The 26596-nt window shown below is 45.1% G+C and overlaps 1 pseudogene; it reads left to right on the forward strand.

Annotated features, from left to right (window-relative positions):
- The first annotated feature begins 13030 nt into the window (after nucleotides 1-13030).
- LOC129517112 (60S ribosomal protein L15-like) lies at nucleotides 13031-13914 on the forward strand (annotated as a pseudogene).
- The last annotated feature ends 12682 nt before the right edge of the window (nucleotides 13915-26596 follow it).

A 26596-nucleotide genomic window follows, 5' to 3' on the forward strand; every position in this document is an offset into this window, starting at 1 on the left:
GGAGCCCAATGCAGGACTTGATCCTGGGACTCCAGGATTACGCCCTGGGCCAAAGGTAGGCACCAAACCGCTGAGCCACCTAGGGATCCCCTAAAGTTACTTTTATAGTTGAGAGATATGATTGACATTTTCTCTTTCTCTCCTCTAGGATTTTCTTTTTTCAGATACTAGCCAAACTGACTAATTGTGGTGGCGTCACACACATATATCAACTTAGCCAAGTTGGAGCCATGTTTCCCAGAATTCCCTTTCCTATATGTCCTGAGGTAAAGCTGGTCACAAGATAAGTTTATGAGTGATTCAGAAAGTGGACATGGAGGCACATAGTCAACGAAGTATAATTTTCTGGGGCTGAAATTCCCCTGAGTTAAGGGCCATTCTACCTTTCTGCAACTCCATTCAGTCCTCACTGCTTCCATTTCTAGGATGTGGGGCCGATGATCTGGCTTAGGGAATGGAAGCACAGGATTAGCTTGTTTCCTATTATCCTAACTTCTCCCAGCATACCAGAGCTTTTCCTGGAAACCACAAAAAAGAAAAAACAAAACAACAACAACCAAAAACCCATTATTGGATACCTCAACCTCCCCCACAAGTGGAGTCTGGGAATTACATAAAGCCCCTGTGTATTTGGGCATGAAGAAAGAAGCTCATTTAAATATCTGTGACATCAATGGAACAGGCACTGATTAGACAGATGGACAGTGGCATTTTTAGTATAATATGCCTTATAAGCCTGCAGAAAAATCACTCAGCCCACCATGATGTTAGTGACTCATGGGTGTTAATAGTGACAGTTCATAACTCTACCGAGAATACAGCCAATTTCTGCTTATCCACAAATAGATTGTTACTTTGCCAAGTATTTGCACAGCAATCTGTTCCACCTCGGCTACCACAGCAGGCCCCAGCTTGGGTGGGGTCAGGGCTATATATAAGGGAATGTGGAGAGCAGGGCTGGGCCTAGAATATAGAGTGAAGGGTAAGGGAGTACTTTCACCCTAACATGCAACTGATTATATTCTTTTTTTAAAAAAAGAGTTTATTTATTTATTCATGAGAGACACACACAGAGAGAGAAAGAAAGAGAGAGAGAGGCAGAGACACAGGCAGAGGGAAAAGCAGGCTCCATGCAGGGAGCCCGACGTGGGACTCGATCCCAGGACTCCAGGATCATGACCTGAGCTGAAGTCAGACGCTTAACCCTAAGCCACCTGGGCTGCCCCGCAACTGATTATATTCTAAGGTGAAATGTTACTCATCTGTGTCACCAAATATTTACTGAACACCTGCTACGACTGGGGCACTGTGCAGAGAAGTAGGGATTCAAAAGCTATAAAATAGGATCCCTACTGCAGGAACCTTACACTAGAGTTTAGGACATGAACCATAAACGTAAAAACACATGAGTCAATACTCACTAACAACAATAAATGTTGTTCCAGCCAAGAGAGAGTAGAGAAGAGTAATTTGCATTCTATAGATGTGATAGATGAATCATAGGGCTAAGTGAATTCTCCAGGGAGAAAGGAGAAAGTAATAGAAGAGAGAAATATTTTAAGCATCTACTACTGATATACTAATGGCTACCATTTGGGAGCATTTAATAATGCCAAGTGCTTTTGCCTGTGCTTTTCACTTAATTTTTGCAACCACCATGTGACTAAGTGAATTATTATTCCCATATTATAGTTAACCAAGCATAGTCTCAGGTAAGTAATTACCCCCAAGGTCACATACCCATAAACAGCTGGACAGAACTCACACACACATTTGTCCAACACAGAGTTCATGCTCTTTCTGTTTCATGGTCTGGGCTCACTCTTCTGCATCTCTTCACACTACAAATGTGTCATGTGTAACCTCCATGGCCTTTGCCTTCAAGGAGAAAGCCACATACACAAGACGGTGGAGGGCAAGAAAACGCCAAAAGAAAGGGTGACTGTCCCATTGTATGGCAGAGATCATTGGTGCCAGGGGCGGGGGCGTCTGAGGGGGCACTAGAGAAGATGTCATTGGAAAAGCATCAGGTACTTCCAGGGAGCTCCTCCAGGGAGAAAAATTCTGGCACAAAATTTGTAAACTACAACAGCCCCTTGAGGATTTTCTTTATTTATCTGATGCTGCACAGCCGGGGACCCAGATTATGTCTCAACAGCAGACAAATGGCCCTGGTGGCCTGACTGATTGTGTACATAAGAGGTGGCTGCCATTCCCAAGGCCCAACCACCCATCTGAGTGATGGCAGCTCTCCAGGGGCAGAGAATGTTCCCCATGCCTATAATGGGCCTCACTAGTGTCAATATTTACAGAGGAACCCAAGGGACAACAGATGGATGGAGGGAACCAAAAGACAACTACTTCCCCATCTTCATTTTGAAGTGTCTGCTGCAGAACAGAAGGAGTGGTTCAGGGAAAGCGGTGCTCTGCTGTCACCTTGGCAAACTTGATCACCTCCCTCAAACATTTGAGTAACTACCTAGTGGAAGGTGAATAATAAATGGCAGAAATCCAGCGAAGTGCTAGCATTTCCATCTTAAGCTAAAACAAATCCTCTCCCTTCCCCCGACTGTAATTTTCTTCTGTATAATTTTCTAGCAGTACTTGGCAGGTTTGGGACTCACCAGCACATAGTCATTAGCTGTAAAAATGACAGCGATGATACTTAGAGTCCAGGGGGAAGAGAACTGGCCAAGAAAAATCCTGGAGAGTGCCAATATCTAAGTCTGTGTTGTGAAAAGGAGGGCCCTCTGAACCCTGCATGATCATGGATATCCATAAAGAACCAGGACCCAGAGGCATCCCGGGAGTCTGCGGTCCGAGGCAGCAAGAAAATCCAGGAAGAAGACAACTAAAAAATCCCCTGCGTTTGGTACATAGGTCATGAAGGAACTTCTTGTGAAAGTTCTGGTAGAGTGGTGGTGTTCAGAAGACAGAGCCACATGGACTAAGGGGCGAAAGGAGGTGAGGAAGCCGAGACGGAGAAGAGACGTGGGTTTTCAGGGAAGTTTGAATACACTAGTAGGGGAAAGTCAAGAGAGGGTAATTTTTTCAAGATGGAAATTATTTGAGTGTGATGAGAGTTTCAGGGGAAAGTTCCAGTAGGAAGAGAGAAGTCATCACAGGGATGGAGGTGCTGATGGCAGGATGCTAGTAGATGTTGTAGAGAGAGAGCCTGAAACGTGAGTTCCTCAGCCAGACTCTCCAAGTTTTCTCAAGAACCCATAAACAATTTAAACTATCTTCTTCCATCTCCCTTTCGGACCTAGTCAAGGACAGGAAGTCCAGGCTGGCCATCTTTGCTGACCTAATCAGTTTACCCCCTAAAAAGTGTGAACAAGATTTACTGTGTACAGATCATTTGCAGTGTTTTCTCACCCCCTACTCTTATGTATAAATTCTTAGCTTAAGAAGGGATTCCTTGGGTAGGACTCACTGGGTGGTGCATGCAACTCTTGATCTCGGGGTAGTGACTTCAAGCTCCACACTGGGTGTAGAGATTATTAAAAAAAGGCGGGGGGGTGGGATTCTTCCTCATAGGAGGAAACAATTTGCATACAAAATAATTAATATGCAAACTAAATGTTCTTGAGGGCTTTTTTTAAAAGAGTTTATTTATTCATGAGAGACACAGAGAGAGAGAGAGAGAGGAGAGAGAGAGGCAGAGGGAGAAGCAGGCTCCCTGCGGGGAGCCTGACACCAGACTTGATCCCAGGACCCAACGGATCATGTCCTGAGCAGAAGGCAGATGCTCAACCACTGAGCCGCCGCCCCTTGAGGTATTTTTCTGAGAAGAAAAAAGAAAGACAGAAGATGTAGGAGCAAGTGGCGGTAACTGCTGAAGCACGATCCAGAGATGGGGAGACGGGGCAGGATCAGGGATCCTGACAAGATTGCCTCTCAATAGGAGCAAGGTTCCCCCAGGGTCTGAACTGGAAGAAATGTGGGGAGGGTGCATAAACTTGAGGGAGGCATGGGGTAAAGGTTTGAGTGGGACAGGAAGTTAGAGGGCTGTCTCCTGAGAATGAAGAAGCCATGGATGCAGGGAATGGTGGCAGATTTAAACTGTTGTTAAAGAGAATGGGCAACGGACCAGACACGGTGTGGGGAGAAAGCACCACGGGGCACCCACACAGACCCAGCTGAGGCAGAAATACAAATGATGACAGTTTGCCTGGCTATGTGACTTCCCCCCACCAGCTGCCCAGGTGTAGAGGGAGGGGAGAGTGGGGTAGGTATTCACTGGGTGGGTGCAGAGGAAGGATGGGGGGATGGGAGGCAAGGAGTTCAGATAACCACAGGACTTGGGCTGGAACAGGGAAGGGAGAGGCAAGGAGGGTGCACACGGTGGCCCGTGCTCTAGTTAGAACAGAATCCACTCCAGCTGGCTGGAAAAGAGAGGGATATAGATAGCTCAAAAAAAAAAAAAAAAATCACCAAGAGCTGTAAAGGCTTGGGCTGAGCACCCAGGAATGACGCCCCCCACACATGGTGGGACTGGCCCGTCTTAGGGACTCAGCCTCCACTGTAATCACAAAGCTTTAGCTCAGAGGCCAATCACCATAGCTGCCAACTATAGAATGAAACCTCCTCCCTGCCAGGCTCCCAGGAAAACAGACGCCCCTGCTCTGCCTCCCCTGTATAATTCAGTGTTGCATCGACATCTCCTGTAGGTACATTAGGTTGGTGGGACCTAAGTCACTGCCCCTGCAGCAAGGGAGTGAGGGAGACTGGAAGCTTTCCTGTGTGTTTGGTCTCCCGTCCCCTCTGTGGTCCCATGGGGAGGCTGGTATTCACACCATGGGAAGTGTTCAAGTAGTACAGAAAGAGTCCCAGCCGTCTACTAGCGGGTATGTCAAGGCTACCACAGCCTACGTGGTACCTCTGGGAATATTTTCTTAAATGCCCTTCTGAGCACATGCTGTGTGAGCGTGGCTTGGCAAGGTCTGTTATTTTATGAGAAGATAAAGGTGCTCCTGCTTCCTGCAGGAACACTGCCCTGCCTCTGTGCACAGGTGCAGTAAGCTTACCAAGCAAAGTGCACGGTGGGTTTCAGCCCCCACCCACCTCCTCAAGTGCCAGATTCTGTGTGGTCTGGCAAGGGCACAGTAGTTTGCGACAGCTCAGGAGCCTACTGGCCAGGCAGAGCTAGAGGGGCCCAGGGCCAAGCAGTCTGCACAAAGTCAGAGGGCATTGTAGGTGGGAAGGAGACTGAGGGAGAGCCAGGCATTCTGGCATTCTGGTGACAGCATGAAACCCGGGGGTCTGAGAGTTCTGGGCTGGAGCTGCTAGTGTGGGAATAAGTTCCTGTGGTGGGGGGGGGGGGCGGCGTACAGGGGAGCTGAGAGGCCTTGATATTGAGGAAGCTGTTTGAGAGACAAATCACCTATGGGGATGTTAAAATTTGAGATGGACGAAGAGGAAGAAGGGAGCCGGAGCCAGATTCTAAAGTTTTCCACAAGACAGTTATAGGGGGACAGGGGGTGACACACCCAGGAGGACAAGAAGAAAGTAATAACTTTAAGCACGAAGGGCTTCATGTAAGGGTGGGAGCAGCAGCTGGGAGCTAACAAATAACCACAGATCCCCAGCTCTCCATTCCTGGCCCCTTGCTCCATGAGACACTGATGTGTTCATTTAAGCAAATAATGAACCTCAGGCTGCCATAACAAAGTACAACAGACTGGGGGGTGTAAATAAAAGAAACTTATTTCTCATAGTTCTGGAGGCTGGAAGTCCAAGATCAAGTTGCCAGCATGATTAGGTTCTGGAGAGAGCCCTCTTCTTGTCTTGGAGACGGCTGCCCTCTCCCTGTGTCCTCACTTGACAGAAAAGAAGACAAGCTTTCTGGTGTTTCTTCCTATAATGGCACTAACTTCATCATGAGGGCCTTAGCCTCATGACCTCATCTAGCCCTAATCACCCCCAAGGACCCCATCTCCAATATGGCCTTCCACTGGGGGTCGGCATATATGAATTTGGTGGGGCAGGGGGAGGAGGGGACACCACCTGTAGCACTCAGTCCAAAGTACTTCATTATTTGTGAACAAAAGAAAATCCTTATTCTCACATAGCTTATATTCTAATGGAGGGAGGCAGACAACACATACACATACATACACATACGCATACATACACATACACATACATACACATACACAATATGTTAGGATAATAAGTGCTATAAGAAACCCTAGGGGGCATCCCTGGGTGGCTCAGCAGTTTAGCGCCTGCCTTCGGCCCAGGGTGTGATCCTGGAGTCCCAGGGTAGAGTCCCACATCAGGCTTCCTGCATGGAGCCTGCTTCTTCCTCTGCCTGTGTCTCTGCCTCTCTCTCTCTCTCTCTCTCTCTCTCTCTCTCTCTCTCTCGAATAAATAAATAAAATCTTAAAAAAAAAAGAAAAGAAAAGAAGAAACCCTAGGTTAGTAGGGTGATGGAGAGCCAGGACATTACTGTATCTGGAATGGATATAGAAGGGAGTGAGACATGGAATATCTGGTGAAAGTGTGTTACAGCCTGAGAAGGCAGGGCACGTGCAAAGGCCCTGAGGCAAGATGGGGTTTGACCTGTGAAACTGGAGGTACAAGAAAAAAAGAAGTAGGATTTGTTGTCATTGGAGTATAACAGCAGGCAATCACATGGAGACATTGTAAGGGATTCAATTCTTGCTCTGAGCCAGGTGGAAAGCTACTTGGGTTAAGGGGAGATAAATTACTTGGTCAGGAAATAGAAGACTGGAAAACCAATAGTGGAGGAAACTCCATGAGTGGTGTTCCTTAGGGGAGAGGCAGGTTGCAAAGAAGAGAGGGGTGGAGGAAGAGTGGTTTGACAAAGTTGAGCAGAGAGGTGAGGGTCCACGGCGGGGGGGGGGTAGGTAGGGTGAGGAAGGAGGATGCGAAAACAGGAGATGGGGGGTGGGTTTGCCTGGAAACCAAAGATCAATGGGGCAAGGGGACACTGGACCAAGATGCCCCAGGCAGGATGGGGTCAGGAGTCACAAGTGTATGAAGAGCTATCTAGAGTCTGCAGAGGGCAGAAAGAGCTGTGGCATATCATGGAAGCCACCAGAGGTGACTGAAGTTTTCCAGATGGCAGAGGGTCGACGAGACACGGGGATGCTGGGACATGTGTGGGATGGTATCCTGGAGAGCCGGCAGAGTGCAAGGTGCTTTCTGGCCAACATCTGTCTCCCGATAAATTTTGGGAAGAAAGTGTAGGGAAAGACGGAACCCCAGAGAGCAGTCCAGCCCAGGAAAAGCCCCCACCCTGTGGGATTGTGGGATCAGCAGCATGGGCCTGAAGGTCCTAAAGGCAGGGTAGCCGTGAGGGGGAGCGTGCCTGCAGAAAGGAAAAGGAGGAAGAGGACAGGCTGGCCCTGGAACACTCCCTCCTTTGCAGTGGCCCCCTGGTGACCCCAGACCTGCAGCGAGGAGGCCCCGGATCATCATCGAGCAAAAATAAATAAATAAAAGCTACAAAGTTGGTCTAATCAAGAGTCACTTTCCATAGCCTCGTTTGCAAATTTGCAATTCAGTTGCTTCTTTGGCAAAAGGCCCCGTGCAGCTGTTCCACCCAGCGAGCCCTTGCCAGGTGAACCAGGGAGCCGTGCAAGATGCCTCGCAGCTGCCAGCCTGACGACTACGGGGCTCAGTTTCCCCCCTCTCCAGACTGGCTCCCTGAGTCCAGGCTGTAAGGTCGGCAACATGCAGGGGGACAGGTGAGGCAGGAGGCCCCAGTTGCAAGCACAGAGCGCTGCCTTTCCTTGTCCTTCCTTTCCTGGTTAAAGCAACACACAAAGCGTTCTTTGATCTGAGCCCGCTGCCAGCTCTGGAAGGGCTGTGTTTGTCACAGCTCCAAAAAAGAGCAGGAGGTTACTTAGCTATGGATGAATAATAATTGGGCATTTGTCTAACAGCTACTGTACTGATGAATAATTAAAATTTTTATTACAATTGAGGGCAAAAATCACCCTACCCACATGGATGGTCTGTCAGCTGTGCCAGGAGAAATGCAGGTAGTGGAAGAGAACCTTCTGAGTTTGAAAAGTAAAGCCACGATGATGAAGAAGCCTGGGCAAAAAGCTGGGGATCCCCAGAGAAGTGACAGGAGAAGTGGACCCAAACACAGAGGCCTTTTCCTTTGTATTCCTTTTCAGGATATAATAAGATCAGTCAGGTGGAGTCAGACCTGGGGCATGCAAATGGCTGAAGCAGCTAGGGAAAATTGCAAGTGACAACCAGGAGGCACCAGAGATAAAGAGAAACAGATAATGACTCGGCTGGACACATACCCTTCTGTCACAGCCGATGCTGGAGACTTTGATGATGATGGAGAGGGGACAGCTGGAGTATGATGGGGAAAATGCTGAACTCAGGAGTCAGAAACCCACCTCCCCCACACCCGCCAGAGGTCGAGGAGGTGGCTATTTCTTGGCTATGACCTTGGGCAAGCTCACCAAACCTCCACAGACATCTCCTTCTACATCTGTAAGATGGGGATAATACTGCCTTGTCATGTGTTGCCCGAGGACTGCATGAGATCATGTAAATGAGAATATTCGGTAATATTGGCAAATGCCGAGTAATGATAACTCAAAAATCAGACTTAAAGGCAACTGTGTCCAAACAGCCTAAGAGTTAGGATAGGTTGAATGAATTAGGATTCAGGAATAATGGGAAAGAAAATCTGTGCTATTTGGGTTGGATATGAAATTACCAATGGAATTGCATGGAATCCAACTTAAAATACATTGTGCAAGGTAAATAAATATCCCTTTAGTTATAAATAACATTTTATTTTTCTCTGACTTGTCAATAGTACAGTATACTTAAAAGGAAGCCATGAAACATTAATTATTTTGATGAGAGAGTAGGTATGGAATTCATACATCCACCAATAAATATATTCATGCTGTGAGAGGTGACCACGGAGAGGAGGGACTATTTTTGAGAGCATGTTCCATGCAGTAGAACCTTGACACCCCCTGAGAGATAAATCCCAAGAATGCCCTGACTCCTCAAATATGTAAGGATAATAGAGCATAGAGGTAGTGGCTTCATCATCCTCCATGCTTACAATCCATGATTCAAGTTCGTGATGAGAACCAAAAGTGGGGGAATCCTTGGGTGGCTCAGTGGTTTAGTGCCTGCCTTCAGCCCAGGGCGTGATCCTGGAGTCCCCGGATCGAGTCCCACGTCTGGCTCCTTGCATGGAGCCTGCTTCTCCCTCTGCCTGTGTCTCTGCCTCTCTCTCTCTCATAAATAAATAAAATCTTATTTTTTTTAAATCTTAAAAAAAAAGAACACCAAAAGGGCTAAATGTTTAAAGGCTGAGCATCCATCACACATTATCTCCTCTAATCCTCATAACACTCCTGTGTTCCCCATTTTACACAGAATGCAATGAAGCCTTCAAGGGGTTTAAGTAACTAGCCCAAGGTCCCAAGGCTTTTAATGCAGAGAACCAGGATTGGAAGCTTTATTTATCTCTTCAGAGCCATCAAAGCATTCACTATAATATTCTCCTTCATAGTTCATAGGGGAATCCAACATGGACCACAACAAAGTCCCTTTCCCTTTAACCCTCTGGGAGGGATAGTAGTGCACCAAGTTAATTCGGCAAGTGTTTGTTGAGTACTTCTGTTCAAGGCACTAGGGATCCATAGATAAACAAGAGAGACAAAGCCCTGTTCTTGGGAGCAACTATGAGGTGAGCACCATGGGCCTGGAGGCCTCAATGCTGGAGGCCTTGCAGGGCCCCTCACCAGCTCTTGGTTCTGGATCCCCTTAGATTTCTGCCACTGGATGTCCTGCTTACAGCTGCCACCCCAGCAACTGCCTCAAGTGTCCAGAAACTGATGGACGGCTGGTGGACGCATGGAAATAGAACAGGGATCTGATGGCAGAATCCTGGCAGTTCTGGTTTCACCATTACTAAGCCTGTGATCTTCTTCCTGTAAGTCCTTCAACCACCAAATCAGTCTCTGATTATAAATGGGGATGTTGTTGAGTGCAAAGGACTGGGGGAACACTGTCCAGAAGTGCCTTGAAAAATCATACTAAGTGCAAGCTAGTTTTTATTATCCTTGTGTGTTTCTGCTAATCAGACCCAGGACAGGTCGTGGTTTCATCCGTCCCTGAGGCTCCGTGGACAAATCTTTGCATGTTCCAAAGTGCTCCTCTGTTGCCTGAAGGAGTGTCTTCGGTGGTTCTGGCCTCGATGGGAAGTGATGTTGCAGAAGGTGAGGGGCCACCAGGAAAAGGAAGTGCCAGGCATCTTTCCACGCCACCTCCTTCTTTCCATCTCTTTTTGGGCATGGATGCATGTAACAGATGTTGAAGTTTGTGTAATTCCAATTAACAAAGAGCAGGCTGGGAGGAGGAGAGATTTCTTTAAACTTTTTCTGGAACTGCTCAAGTATTTGGCTACAGCAGAGCTCCCCGGACACCGCAGGTGCTGCCATCCTGTGTGGGACTCTGCCCTCACCCTGTCTCTGAATGACTCTGTGGCTTGACCACTGAGCTCCACGGGTCGAGAATGCTGCTTCATCCCACAGAGCAACAAAGCAGCTGCCGCCTGACCAGCCAAATGGGCCTGGACATCTGGCTGGTGTCCTTCCAAAGGACTCCATCCTGAGCCATCCTCAAGCACAATACTCCAACCTTCCATTGTGGACTCTGGCCAGGTCTGCGTGTCTGACCATTAGCAGCCAGCTGCTGAGCTCCTGATGAGACAGGTCATGAACAATTGGCTGGTATCTCAGTCCTTTCAACAACCAGATCGGATGTGTCAGATGAGCAGTCAGATTTATTTTCCCGGCTCTAAACTCTTGTGTCTAACAGAAAGAAATAGAGCCAAACCCTGACAGTAAATTTGGGGTGTTGTAGAAACGTGGTCTTCACTGAGATGTATTTCTTCTTTCTTTGCTATCTCAAGTCACTCAAAGAACTTAGGCAGTTTGCCCACGGGTACCCAGGAATGAGCATCCAATTACATTTCACTGAATCCAGGGTCTTCTAAAGTTCAAGAACAGTTCTGGTTGGCTCATCTGCATATGCATATGCAATGTCCCTGTAGTAGCGTGGTGGGGAGACTGTGACATTCACACTCTCTACCTTCCCACTCGGGTCCTGTGGGATGGTTGGGAGAGGAAACAGTGCTATGAGAACAGAGGAGAGAGCCCCTCTAGTTCAGAGAATCCGTCCACCACCCTTGGAGCTAGACCTTCTTGTAAAAACTCCTCCCAGAGGCAAACTGAAACCACTCATGACATCATTGATAAGGAGCCTCCCAGCTTGGTCTGTTTAAAGTTGGATTCTCACTAGAGGCAGCTTTGCATCCTGATATACATTCTATTATCTGAAGGAGAAAAAAAAAACAACAACAACACTTTCTTATATTGAAATGAAGCCAGCTTTTCTAGAACTTTCTTCCACTGGTCCATTAGATATGCCAGATTTGTATCAAACCTTCAGAAAATATGAGGGGGCAAAAGATGAGGAACAGGTGCCTCTTCTTCCTGCCAGATCCTCCTCCTAATCTATCCCCACTGCGGTGTTTTAGCTTGTTTTCTGACTTGTTTTAAAAAGTCAGATACTCCAACTCACATCCTGATTAACTATAAAAGGCTTTCTCCAGTGGACCTCTTTTCCTGTGTCCCCTCATCTGTCCTCCTGAATATCACACAACCCTCCAACCACTCTGCAGTATCCAGCACATGCACACACTCCAGAGAATTCGAGGCAAAGGCTCGAGTGTGAACAAGGAAAAGGTGGTTGAGGCTGCTTCCCTATGCTTAATAGTAACAAAGCAAAACCCACTAGGATGAGCTTTGTGTTTTCCAGTGGTGGGATCATGTGGCTCAATCCAGGCGTCGATCCATGGCTTTTACTGCTCTCCAAAATGGTTTGTGCAAACCTGTCAACATTACTTTAAATAAAACGCACAGGTATATTCTACTGACATGAACTGTCATCAGAAAATCTTCCTGTTGGGGCGCCTGGGTGGTTCAGTTGGATAAGAGTCCAAGTCTTGATTTCGGCTCTGGTTCATGATCTCAGAGTCATAAGATTGAGCCCCACATCAGGCTCCCCACTCAGCGGGGAGTCTGCTGGTCTCCCTCCTCCTCTCCCTCGGCCCCTCCCTCTGCTCACACATGCATTCTCTCTCTCTCTAAAAATAAATGAATAGGGGCCCCTGGGTGGCTCAGTCAGTTAAATGTCTGCCTTGGGCTTGGGCCATGATCTCAGGCCCTCGCTCAGTGGAGAGTGTCGGGCTCCCTGCTCAGTGGAGAGTCTGCTTCCTCCCTCTCCTTCTGCTCCTCCCCCTTGCTCATGTGTGATCTCTCTCTCAACTAAATAAATAATTTTTAAAAATAATAATTAAAAAATAAAAATAAACAAATAAAATCTTTTTTAAAAAATGCAAAGATCACTCCATCTTCTCCTGATCACCTCCATATACCAGAACACTCCCTTAATGTGGGAAGAGAGATGGTGGAGGGCAAAACATTAACTAATTGATAAGCCTTTCACTTAATACATTTGCATTAAATGAACTTTTTGTTTTCACAGCATCACGGGCCTGGAAAAAAGAAACATTAAGAAATCATAACCCATACCCCAATATTCTGGTAGATCGATATTTGAAATCTTCCAAGGGGGACCAGATGTCTTTATTGTTGGTGGTGATGGTGATGATATTTTTATATTTTCTTGTTTTACATTATTAAGTATATCAATATAATGAGAGAAGTGTAGACTATAACAAAATAAATAGCTGTATATCCATGGTGGATAACCATCTACCTTTAACATTATTAACAATTTACTATATTTTATTCAGTTTCTTTACTTTGTAAAAAAAAAATAAAATTACAGCCTTTAGATACATGTAATTCTGTGTGTTCCTCCCTGATCCCTCCATTCCTTAGGCAACCATTGGCCTGGGGCTAATAGTATCAGTTCCATAAAGACTTTGAAAAAATATTCACTATGCTTTCCATGTGGCTGCAGCCACCAGGTAAGCAAGATGGGTGTTTACAATCACAATCAGGACTTACAGAAGAAGAAGCAGTTCCACATAATATGTTTTCTTATCTGGGTGCTGTGGACAGTACTGCCAACTATCTGCTCCCCTGACCCCATAAAATACCCACACAGGGACACAAGGCCAAGCAAGATTATGTCATATACTGGGCTCATGTGTGCCTGAGTGCAACCTACAGCAATCCTGTCCATCATGGTGTTAACCAGCTAGTTTGCTCGAAGTCTTCATTCTATTGCTGAGGAGCAAGCTAGGTACCCCTGGGAACTCTGAGAGCTCTGAATTCTCACTGGTTTGAAGAAGATTCCATATAGAAATTCTTCGAGGTTCTCTTCATTGACTCCTTCCATTTAGCTATCATAAGAAATCCTGGAGTGCCTGGTTGGCTCAGTTGGTAGAGCATACAATTTTTTTTAAGATTTTATTTATTTATTCATGAAAGACAGAGAGAGAGAGAGAGAGGCAGAGACACAGGCAGTGAGAGAAGCAGGCCCCATGCAGGGAGCCCTATATGAGACTCGATCCTGGGACTCCAGGATCACGCCGTGGGCTGAAGGCAGGTGCTCAAACACTGAGCCACCCAGGCGTCCTGAGCATACAACTTTTGATCTCAGGGTTGTAAGTTCAAACCCCATATTGGGCATAGAGATTACTTAAAAATAAAATCTTAACAAGAAGAAGAAGAAATCCTGACTCCCAGTAGGTCATGAAATCAGTCCTCAAGCACAGGGGAATTTAAGGGCTCACATCTGTAGGCCACAAGAGCCATGGCCTTGGAAAGGGCCTCAGGTGCCACCATACTCTCAGTGGTTCCCTCTGCAGCTTGGAGAAGGCACAACAATATTCTCCAGCTTTACTGTTACTGTTAATATAAGGGATGTTTATAAAATTTTAATCTAATAAACAATTTAGAATAGTCAAAAAATGGACTACATATATGCTCACAAAGACATGATGGGGATTTTTTTTTATATTTTACATTTTTGAAAAGACTATTTATTTGCCAGAGAGAGTGTAAGAGACCACAAGCAAGGAGAGTGGCAGAGGGAGAAGGAGAAGCAGGCTCCCCACTGAGCCAGGAGTTTGATGCAGGGCTCCATCCCAGGACCCCAAGATCATGACCTAAGCCAAAGGCAGATGTTTAACCAACTGAGCCACCCAGGCACCCCTATATTTTACATTTTAAATAAAATTATGTCATGCTTTGTATTCTATTCCACACTTGCCTTTTACTCAACATTATGCTTTTGAGATGTACCTGTAATGATACTTGTAACTCTGCATCATACATCCCAGCAACTATTATAGCTCTTATCTTAAAAAAATATTCCATTGACTTTGCCCTGTACTTACTGCCCTACTTTTGTTCTCTTCATTTTTTGCAACAAAATTCCCTGAAAGTGCTGTCTATACTCATCTCTTAAGTTTTCTGTCAAACTCTCTCAACCCACTCCAGTCAGAACCCCTGGACTCCACTAGCAAGAGACTTCATTATAACAGATGTCCTTCATTTCTAGAGTTGCTGCATTGCTTCATGAATGGATAAGGAGAGGCCTCATGTCTCAGTTCCCAGCGGTGCTTTCTGTGGTTCCCCCACAGCTTTGGAGTGCCTTTCTCTGCTCCTTTGTCCTGAACTTTAGGACCCTGAGCCAAGCAGACCAGCCCAACTCAAGAGGAGATGGCAATTCAGTTGTTTCTGCTGCTATGTGATGGTCTTAAGAACACTGCACATGTAAAGATGCCAGACCTAGAAATCCTTTCTGACAGCTTCTAAAGAGATGCATAAAGATTAGGTTGGTTTTTCCTTCCTTTTGAGCACTGTCATGGTGAGAGACGAATATAGAGCCTTCCTCCAGACCCCTACACTTGGATTGCCCTTGGATGCCACTCAGCTAACTAGCAGGAGCCCCCAGCAGCTAGTAGGATAGAGGAGCCACCATGTGAACCAAGAATAGCTTTTCAGTCCACATCTTCCACTCCTGAAAACATTTTTTGTTAGAGTTTGCATTGAGGGTCTAGGAATGAATGCCTAGATCTCCTTCAGAGGACTTGGTGCTCATAAAGGAGCAAGGGTATACTATTCTCAGAGCATCTCACCTATGAAAGGACACCATTATTGGCCATGCAGATGCGACCACAGGCTTCTCTTCTCCCCCTGCTCATGGAGAAAGATGGATTCATACACTAAGCAGTCTGACTATATTGATAAATCACGTAGAAGCACAAGTCAGACTCATGGTGGTGACTAGGCATTTCATTGGTGTTCTTTCCTTTTTTTTTTCCTGTCCTATTCAAATTATTTTGCATGTCAGTTTATACTGAAATATGGGTGGATATGCATGAGTTCCAAAAGTCCCAGTGTCCTGCTCAGGAAATATGAAAAAACAAAACAGACACTGTGACTCTCCTCTCCAGACCCCAGCACTGAGAAACAAATCACCCGTGCAGAGAGACCCACAAAGAGATGCTGCTTACCTTGTTAATATATTTTACAGACTAATTTTTATTTTGCATTAGCTTTTCATACAACTGCATTCTAAAAAGATTTTCACAATGAGCTGGCTGCAGAGAGAGGGAAATAAGAAAAGGCACAAGCAAAGAAGAAAATTTTACCAAAGATTTTGGAAAGAAAGGCCTCCTAGGACAAACAAAACATTTTTTAAAATGAGTACTTATAGTGAAATAGACAAATAACTTGAGACAAGTATTTACTTTACTTCCTTCTCCTTTTCTTACATTTCTGGCCTTAAGTTATTTCTCCTTTGGATAAGACAGCCAGGGTTTGAATCTCAGCTCTCTCACTATCTGTGACTGAGCAATTTATTTTACCTCCATATCCCAAGTCTCATTATCTGTAAAATAAAAGATAATTACAGGACTCACCTCTCTGGTGACTATGGGTGTTAAATGTGGATGGAGTACCTAGCTCATTGCCTGGCCCACAGAATGTAGTCAATGCATTTATAAACTTCTTGATATTCATTTCCTTTCATTTAATCCCCCTGCGGCCCTCAATCCACTCCATCTGCCCTCAGCCTTCCTCTTCTTCACTGCCTTCATTCCCACTTCTAGGCCAGGTTGACAAGTCAGTGGGGTAGGTTCATGAGCTGCTCCAATCTATCTTTGCATCTCCAAATACTTTTCTCCTTCCATAAACTCATCCTGTGTGCTGGCCACACTGAAACTTCCCAGGCCTAGGTGATAGCAGTCCTTCAATGTTTCTTTGTGTTTACTCCCTTCATTCTGTTTTCCTGGAATGCCCGTCTCTCTTGTCCTACTCAAGACAGGCTATCTTTCACTCCACAGCTCTTTGAGCCCACCCTGATACTGTACTTGTTTCATTGTATTGCCAAGTTTTATTTATGGAATAGCCATATTGTGAGCTATGTATCTAGAACTAGATAGATAGATATAGAGAGATGATAGATAGATAATAGATAGATACATAGATATAAATCAATATATCTCCACCTAGTAGGTACTCAAGATGTGCTTTGTGGAATGTATGAGTGAGCAGATGGTTTCTTCTGAGCTGTTCCAGTCTTACTAGGCCACTTGGAAGATCTTCCAGAGACACCAGATCAATGCTGCCTTCTTTCGCCACCTACAAAACACAAGTGTATAAGACCCTTAGGTCACTCGGGCAAATTTTCCAGATTGAAAACACCAAGCCTGGGTGCATTTGACTCTCATGTGGACGTGAGTCTTCTGAAGGTGAAATGGAAATGAGGGGTAATATTCCTCCAGTGGCCCAATTTCCCTGTGAGATCCTCTCATGATTTAAAGAACACCCTGGAAAGAATGGTGTGGCACTTGCCTCACCCATTCTGGGCTATAGAGATTTCCTGGGAGATCCTGAAAATTCCTCCTCATCTCACTATTGCAGTGGGGAATCCAGAAATGATTCACAGCTGAAGCCACTGTCCCACATTAATGCATCATGTGGCCATTAAAACTAGAAACCAGACGGCCATCTGGACACAATCTATCCATAATTTTGTGAAGTTGCAAATACACCATGAGTAAGAGGAGTTCAGTAAACCCTGTTATAATGCTGCTGGGAGCCATGAAGAACAATCCCTGGTCTAGACACAGTCCCTACAGAGTCTAGAGCCCCCAGGGACAGGATTCCACCTGCTAGAAAAGTAAATCCAAGGGAGAGAGAGGCACTTTCCAGTAGGATTTTTGCTTTGTTGTTGTTGTTGTTGTTTGCTTTGCTTCATTTCGTTTTACTATAGTTCAGTTCTACTGGTAGCACAGTGGGACTCCTACATGATGTGGCACAATTTCTCTGAGTTTTAATGAAAGATATGTAAAAAACTATGGTCCTCTTGGCAGGCTCAGAAATAATGAATTAGCGTGTGGAAAAAACAGGAAAAGTAAGTGACCCTTCCAAGGTCACCTGGTTAGTGACCAAGTATGGACCAGAGTCCAGGTGTCCTGACTACTCACCACCAGGTCTCCTTCCTGTGGACAAGATCCCTTCTAGGTCAGAGCTGGAAACCAAGGAAATGACATCATGTGGTATGGGACTGGTGGTAGGGGACAGGTGGTAGACAGCCAGTTCCAGCCCTCACTCCTAATAGCCCGAGTTCAAAGTTGAGCTCTACTTCTTAGCAGTTGTGAGAAATTGGGTCCATTTACTTAATTTCCCTGTGCCTCTATTTCCCTATCTGGAAAATGGGATTAATAATGATATGAGTCACTCAGAACTAAATGACACATGGAAGCTTTGAGAATAGGGCCTGGCGTATATTTTAGCCATTGTTACTCTAGTAATCTACAAACCTTTTCTGAGTGGTGAAGAACATGCACCTCATCTGTTCCTTTTACCATGGCTATGAGTTTGCTCTGGCACGAGCATTCCCCACTTGGAGTCCCCTGTTAACTTACCCAGACCCTTTGGGCCACCTCTCCTAGGGAACTTTTCATTGGCTACTTATTTACTACTTTTTTTTTCAAGGTTCCCTTTCACTGCTGGACCCCTGCAGCTCTTAGAAAGACTCACTTGCATTGGGATAAAATCTGATCTGCCTCTATATCTCCTCCCCACTGGTCTTAACACGACAGCTTTACTTCTCATACTAAGATAAATGTTTCCCTTGGGAGACTTGGCAATGTGTTGGGGATTTGTAAACTCATAAAATAAGTATGGCATGTTTTCCTGATGAACCAAACTGAAATGAAGGTTTATGGCAGGGGGGTGGGGGTGGAATTCAAGCTTTGTGTTGAATATCCCTTCTTTTGAAAAGATTTTCTCATTTAAAATACTAATTTAAAATTTCTAATTTAAAACAAACAGCATATTTTCATGTATAATATAAAGTTCAAATGATTTGTTTTTCAGATTTGACACAAAATTTTGCTTCTGGAAACTCTGCCCCAGACCTCCCAGGAGTATCCATTCACTTGCCTTTGACTTTGGGGATTTCTAGATGGAAAAGCCTGAGAAATGCTACTCTATTGAACAGAGCTACAAAGAACAAATATAATCCCTTCCCACAGGACCGCCAGTCAAGTTTCCATAAGATCTTACAGTTGGAAAGAGACTCAGAAATTGTCTAAATCGATCTCCTTTCTGCAGCAGCCCTAACAGATGGTCACCCAGCCTCTGCTGGATCAGGCTCAGAGCAAAGAGACCACGTGGTAATCCTTCCACTTCATTACTGGCCAGCTCTAATGGTTAGAATATGCTTTGCGTAAGCTGAGCAACACACACATCAGACCTGAATTGGACTCCATGTTGGTCACTTAACCTCACTAGACCTCAGTTTCCTTAGCTGTAAAATCAAATGAACGCTGTTAGCTACATCACAGGAATACTTAGAAGAGAAAATGCATGTAAATCATTTAGCATTCTGGCCTGAGCATTGAAGGATTCAGTAAGTGTTCCCCACCATCATCACCATTTCCCGCATAACTTCCATGAGCCAAAGATACAGAGCCTGTTTATATTGCCTCTGCTCCAAAACCAAGTTTTAGGTATTGGATGACAGTTCATAGACTCTTCCCCAAATGTGCTTAAGAGTATTATTTCCTAAGTTAAATATACCCCCCACCTACCTCCATTGAACAATACTCTGACCCTTCAGTTAACATTTTTTTTTTCAGAAAATCTTTTGAAAGTCTATTAGAAGATTCTTACGGTTCAATCGAAGGAATGTTAGAGAATGGAAAAGTGCCATGGAGAAAAGAGAAAGGGGCAGAGTCAGGAATTGGGAAAGGCTAGGCCACGGAGGGGTGCAATTTAAAATAGAGTCGTCGCATAGCTCAAAAGTTCCAAGGACAGTGTTTTCTCATAAAGTTCAATTGGCAAATGTGGCTTGGACTGGAGTTGAAGGAGGTGTCCTGCTCCTTCTGAGAGTTGCAGACAGACAGATCTGTAGAGCAGCCCTGGCCTGATTTACGCACCCAGCAGTAGGCTGAAAAGCAGGAAAAGATGGAGCAGGGGTCTGTCTGGCTCAGGCAGCATGAGTCTCCTCACTGTCTTGCTCACCACATGTGAGCAACACACAACACCAGCCCCTGAGTCTCAACAGAGAGGGCCAGGGGAGCAGGAGCCCCCATCTCTACATCATACTTGGCCCCTAAAAATCAGCCCAATGGATGTGTCAGGCTCTTAGTCATCCCTTAACTTAGTCATCCCTTAACTCCTTCTCCACTTGTAGGGAGGAGCAACCATGGGGCTATGGACTAAATTGTGTCCCCCTAAAATTCACCTATTGAAGCCCCAGCTCCCAGTGTGACTGTATTTGGAACTAGTAAAAGTGTTGTCACTGGGAACTGAAGCCCCTGGGACCTTGATCAAGGCCTTCCAGCCTCCAGAACTGAGAGAAAATAAACTTCTATTGTCGAAGCCACCCCAGCTGTGGTATATTTTGTTAGGGCAGCCCAAGCTGACAGGTTCACAAGCTGGAGCAAATCCCCAGAGGGTGACTTTGTTAGTGGGGCTTCTTCCTTCATGGGTTAGGCAAAGCACAGGGAGAAAAGAGCTCCCAACCCGGTAGATTCTTAAACTCATTCAAAACTGTAATGATAAAATCTGAGAATATAGAATAAAGCAAAATTTAAATAGAAAGTTATTTATTGGGACTCTAGCTACAGGTCCAATATATTAATTTCTTCTCGGGAGAGGAGAGAATGAAATAAAGATTCGATCAGGTAAAAGAGCAAAGCAAGCAAACAATCAGAGGGCAAGGAAGAAACTCAAAGATGTTAGAAGCAGTTAAGCACGCTTGAAACCCAATTCAGATGGGGCAAGTCCTAATGAAAAGCAGGAACGTTTGTAAAGTATTTACTGAACACCTGATGTCTTCGGGGCACTGAGTTAAGTGTGGAAGATGCAACTGAAGGGTAGGATGTCAATCCTGCGTCTAGAAACGTGACTTTTAAAATGCAAATCCTTCCTCCCTTCCTTCCTCCATGCCTTATGAAACATTTATGGAGCCAGCCTTTTGCTAGAGAACACAAAAGGCATATAAAGACAAGTTAAAGTTTGTGCTTTTTAAGTGCTCATAGTCAAGAGGGAGAGAGAGAGAGAGAGAGAGAGAGAGAGAGAGAGAGAGAGAGAGAGAGAGAGGTGTTAACAAGAAAATCCACCTGTGAAGGACCATTAGTTTTCCAGAGACAAAAACACCTTAAAGGATGGTTACAAGTTCCACAGACAAGGCCAGAGGAGAAGAACATTCTGAGCAGAAGAGACCACCAAGCCCCAGCCAAAAGGCCTGCGCACACAGTGTCCTCCGAGGAGCCACATCCAGCCCCAAGAGCTTTACATGGGAACAGCTGACCCTTCAGTGGAACATCTCTCTGACTTCAAAATACTTCTAGACATGCCTCTGCCTTGAGTTACAAAGCTGAGAACCCAGCCAGAAATATCTATTTTGCTGAAAACAGCCAAGTCCCATCCCTCTGCCAAGGCTTCCAAAGCTTTTTCCTCCCGCGATCCCCATCCCTTCCCACGTCCCTGATGACAGCAGGAGCAGACAGGAGCCAGAGGGGAAACAGCTTGGCTTCTCCGCCCTGCTTCTGAATGCCCTTCCTAATCCCAGATGTTCCAGGTCTTTAAACCTCCCACTCCTGCTATGTTCATCCCTAACATCCATCCACTCATTCATAGTGACTTTCTTTAAGTGGTCGGTGCTTTACATATATTTTTCAACTGATATTCAAAACAAATCCAAGAGGTAAGAATTATTGTTCCCATTTACAAATGGGAAAACCAAAGCTCCCAGAGGTTGTATGTGTTGGCTCAGGTTGTAAAAGTAGTGAAGAGGGAAATTTAAAATCAAGTCCATCGGACTCCATAGCTGTGGTTTTCAGAGCATGGTCCTTGGACCAGCAGCACCTCCTGGGAACTCTGTTCGAGACCCATTGAATTAGATACTGTGGTGGGAGACAGTCTTTGAGATGTTAGTCCACTGTCCTCCCCATGTTGGCCTCACTGAAATAAATTCCTTTCTCGCTTCACCACCAGTCATCTCTCTGCCTCTGGATTTTGGCAGCAGTGAGTGGCTGAGTCCAGTCTGCTTGGGACCCCTGGAGCCAGGAGCCCTTGCACCTCTGCACCCCAGCTCTGATCTCCAGCTCTCATTAATTAATAAAATATTTAGAAGACATAACAGGCAACTTAGATCTCATAAACTCAAGGGGTCTACGAGTCACTGAACCCACTCATTTTTCTTAATGACCTGTTTTTATGGTCTCAGATGGAATCAGTTACAGGTCATTGTAATAATCAGCCAACGAACAAATTAACTGAACTTTATGACATGGCTATTCTCAAGGTACTTACGACTGCATAAAAGTTTAAATAATATCAGAGGATTTCAAAACTTGAATGAATTTGGGGCACCTGGGTAGCTCAGTTGGTTAAGTGCTCAGGTCATGATCTCAGAGTCATATAATTGAGGCCTGCGTCCAGCTCCATGCTCAGCTGGGAGTCTGCTTGTCCCTCCCTTTCTGCTCCTCCTCCAACTTGCACTCTCTCTTTCAAACAAATAAATGAGGGGATCCCTGGGTGGCGCAGCGGTTTGGTGCCTGCCTTTGGCCCAGGGCACGATCCTGGAGACCCGGGATCGAATCCCACATCGGGCTCCCGGTGCATGGAGCCTGCTTCTCCCTCTGCCTGTGTCTCTGCCTCCCTCTCTCTCTCTGTGACTATCCTAAGTAAATAAAAATTAAAAAAAAAATAAAATAAAATAAATAAATAAAATCTTTTAAAAAGTTTACTAAATGTTAAAGTTTTTTAAAAACTTGAATGAATTTAGTGACTTGCCCCCAAAAGGTACAAAAAGAGGCAGAGAGACCTGGAAAGTCAGGTTTTTAAAAGAATTTATTTATTTATTTATTTATTTATTTATTTATTTATTTATTTATTTATTTATTTAAAGAGAGAGAGAGTGAGTGGAGAGATAGGGAGAGAGAATCTGAAACCAACTCCAAGCTGAGCACAAAATCCCACACGGGGCTTGATCCCACAACCCTGAGATAATGACCTGAGCTGAAACCAAGAGTCAGATGCTCAACTGACTAAGCCACCCAGTTTTTAAATTTTTTTTAAAGATTTTATTTATTTATTCATGAGAGAGAGAGAGAGAGAGAGAGAGAGGCAGAGACACAGGCAGGGGGAGAAGCAGGCTCCATGCAGGGAGCCTGACGTGGGACTCAATCCCAAATCTCCAGGATCACATCCTGGGCTAAAGGCGGCGCTAAACCACTGAACCACCAGGGCTGCCCAGTTTTTTAAGTTATAAATTTAACATGAAGTCTTTAACAGCCCCAAATGATATTGTACTGTATACATAGCAAGAGCAGAAACAGAGGCACAGATATGAGAGGACATATTAAAAACAAAACAAAACAAAAAACAGAAGCTGTGAAGTTCAGGCCTCTTGTCTGCCCCAGCAAGGCCTTGAGGTGATTCTAATGGACGCTAAAGACTGAGAACAATGCTTAAGGCTTGTACCCTTAACCTCTGCATTATTTTACATCTCCACATTCCTACTATCCATAGGGAAAAAAAAAAATCACCATGGGAGACTCTTCCTGAAAAATAGGTTGTTTTTTACTCCCAAGGAATTAAAGGTAACTCTTCTCTAGACTCTAAACTTGACCCTCGTCTCAGCTGGCTACCCCAGATTCCTTATCACACCAATAAGTCAATTGTTTAGTGTAGAAATCTACTGTTTCAGCCTATAAGGAATTCCAGGACTAGCTACCCATGAAGAGGGAAATCATAGCATCGTTACTGAATCCAGCTTCATATTAAGTTCTCTTTGTCAGGGCTCCTGAGTGGCTCAGTTGATTGGGTGTCTGCCTTCTGCTCAGATTATGATCCTAGGGTCCTGGGATTGAGCCCCACATCAGGCTCCCTTCTCCGTGGGGAGCCTGCTTCTCCCTCTCCCTGTGTCTCTCTGCTCCACTCATGCACATGTGCACTCTCTCCCTCCCTTTCTCTCTCAAATAAAATCTTAAAAAAAAAAAAAAAGTTATCTTTGTCAACATAGCCCTCCCCTCTTCCAGACTAACTGTTCATTCCAGGCGCTACCCTGGGAATACCAGTAGTACCACGCTGACTACTTCCACCAGGTGACATTAGTTGATTGAGGGCTCTGTCTGTATTAGGTCCTCCACTAGGCACTTGAGATATATCATCTCAATGAATTCTTACAACAACCTAGGAGGTAGGTTATCAGCCCCATTTTCAAAACAAGGAAACCAAGCCACAGAAGATAAGTAACTTAACCAAGGTCGCCAGCTCCTACATGATGGGGGCTAACCTCAAACTCAGTTCTTATCCACCAGGCTTTCCCATGCTTTACTGCCCAGGACTTCCTTTTTTGAACAAGTTTCCTTTCTCTGTATACTTCAGGCCCAAGCTCTATATTTTGGGTTGAGAGTCCTCTTGGCAGCACCATGGATCCAGACTCCTGGTCTATTGGCCTCTGTCCTGGCATCACTACCCTCAGGGGTCGTGCTTCACCTGGAACTGCTTTCTGCCCGCCAGCCTTTTCTGCCCTAGTCCTTTCTCCTTCCTTCAGACCAGCTTAGTCTCCTTTATGTGCTGTTTAACATGGAAAAAATTCTAGCATCTGCCAATTCCCAGTTTCTAAGACAGGTTTTTTTATCTTGCCATCTCTGCTTTGACCAGACACTTGGTACAACTTCAAACACTGTCGCCCATTATCTGGCTGCCTAACAAGAACTCTTGGCCCATTTTGAAGCCAGATTTCTTGAAGCCACTCTCACGTTTAGCACCTTAATATAGATTTTTGTCTACAGTAGAGTAAGGAGCTCTGAAAAGTATAGGCAAAAAACTAGCTAGGAGGCTATGTCTTTGCTTATGATTTCTAGGCTGGTAGTGGAACCAGTGCTGAATCCGGTTATTTAAGCTGAAAATGCAAAAAAAAAAAAAAAAAAGGAGCTGGCAGTAGGAGGAGCAGATGCAGCTCCTCTCAGGCTTGGGTAACCAGAGTTCATCATGAGGCCCCTCTAACAAATGTTGGGGAGAGGCCTCCCAGAGGGTCCTTTCCTCCCAGAACCATTGGGGGATAGGCTACCCTAACGTTCCAGGCAAACAGGAAACTCTGCCCACACACAGAAGGAAAGAGGAAGCTCCCAGATTCCTGTTCCAAGTAGCCTCCTGAGAAGGACTTTATCTTTTGGGAAATTTTTGTTAAAGGAAATTTGAACTGAAGTTGCAAGTTTCCTTTGTTAAGAAAAGCAAATAACATGAAAAGGGAGAGAAGCGATGGGACAAGAAATCGGTCATCACAGATGCAGATCTAATCTCCGGAATGAAATACACTGGAAAGAACATAGATTCTGCACAGAGGGGAGTAGGGAGGGGCAGGCATGGAGGCAGCATGAGCAAAGGCTCCAGACAAGATGAACCTGACCTTCTTGAGAGGCCATGAGGGGTCCTGGTCAACTAGAGAGAGCAGTACAATGTCAGGCTTGCAGAGTCTAAACTGACCCGAAGTACCATAGTTCCAAGATGTACTCTTTACTAAACCCATGGGCCAGACAGAGTTCTGTGCTCCACGCATCTAGGAAATGAGATCATTGAAGCCCATTAATAACAACAGCCAATGTTTTAAAGCATATACTAGAATCTTCTCAAGCTTTTTGGGTGGATTAGCTCATTTAAACCTCACAACAACCCTGTAAAATAGATATCAATATTATTGCTCTAAGCAATAATGTTATTTGTTTTATTATTTTATTTTATTTATTTATTCATGAGAGACCCAGACAGAGAGAGAGAGAGAGAGGCAGAGACACAAGCAGAGGGAGAAGCAGGCTCCACGCAGGGAGCCTGATGTGGGACTTGATCCCTGGACTCCAGGATCACGCCCTGGGCCGAAGGCAGGCACCAAACCGCTGAGCCACCCAGGGATCCCAATAAAGTTATTTGTACAGTATAATAATATTTGTTTTTTAAAATATATTTGTATTATATACTAATTGTATTAGCTGCTTGTAGTCAGGGAAGTTGGCATGGCCATCTTCCTTCCTCTCTCTCCCACTGGACCCTCCCACACTCACCAGCTGCTGCCTCTGATACCTTCATAGGACACAGAAAGTTTGCCTATCTTTCTCAAGGTCACATGGTTCATAAGGCTCATGGACAAGATTTGAACTTGGGCCACCTGTTTCCAGGCTCCCTACTCTCGACCACCACACTGAACTGCAAAGCAGCCTACAAAACTAATAAAATGCATCTTCTCTCTGTTCTTCAAGAATTTAGCAGCTCTGGAATGGAACAAGCTATAGCAGAAAGAACCCTGGTGAGAATTGTAACTCTACAACTGAAGAATGAGATCTTAGGATTAAATATGAAGTGGGAAAATATATGCCTCTGGCCCACAGTGGACGCTCAGGAAATCATACTAGCTTATACTCATTGACGCTTCTCGGGTGCCAAGCATGTGCTGGACCCCATATCCACAATCTTCTGAGCTAAAGTCAATGGGAGCAGATCCCTTGCCAGTCCCACTACAACTCAGGGAGTGAGGAATGATTGGTTATGCACAGCACTGTGGGAAGCTTCTCGAAACCTCACACTAGATTTATGTAATCATTGTTTGAGCCCGATATAGATGAGGTGCCCACGTCTTCTTTTAGTTATATTTTAATGAATGAAGTAGATTCAGTAGATCTCGATGGTAGGAAAGATTTCGTCTTTCTCCCGCTATCCCTTTAAATCCATTCTATAGGGGACACCTGGGTGGCTCAGCGGTTGAGCGTCTGCCCTTAGCTCAGGTTGTGATCCCGGGGTCCTGGGATAGAGTCCCGCATTGGGCTCCCTGCATGGAGCCTGCTTCTCCCTCTGCGTGTGTCTCTGCCTCTCTGTGTCTCTCATGAATAAATATAATCTTTACCAAAAAAAATAAATAAATCTATTTTGTAAGCAGTTCTTTCTCTGGCACTGGTAGAGATTTCAGACCGGTCTGGTAGCTTTTCTGTTCGTTCCTAGGCACCTGGATCATCTTCAGTCACAAAAACATTCTCATTTAGTATTTTAAATATCCAGGCCATGGTAATCAT

Source organism: Nyctereutes procyonoides, unplaced genomic scaffold (genome assembly GCF_905146905.1).
Source record: "Nyctereutes procyonoides isolate TBG_1078 unplaced genomic scaffold, NYPRO_anot_genome, whole genome shotgun sequence".
Lineage (NCBI taxonomy): Eukaryota > Metazoa > Chordata > Mammalia > Carnivora > Canidae > Nyctereutes > Nyctereutes procyonoides.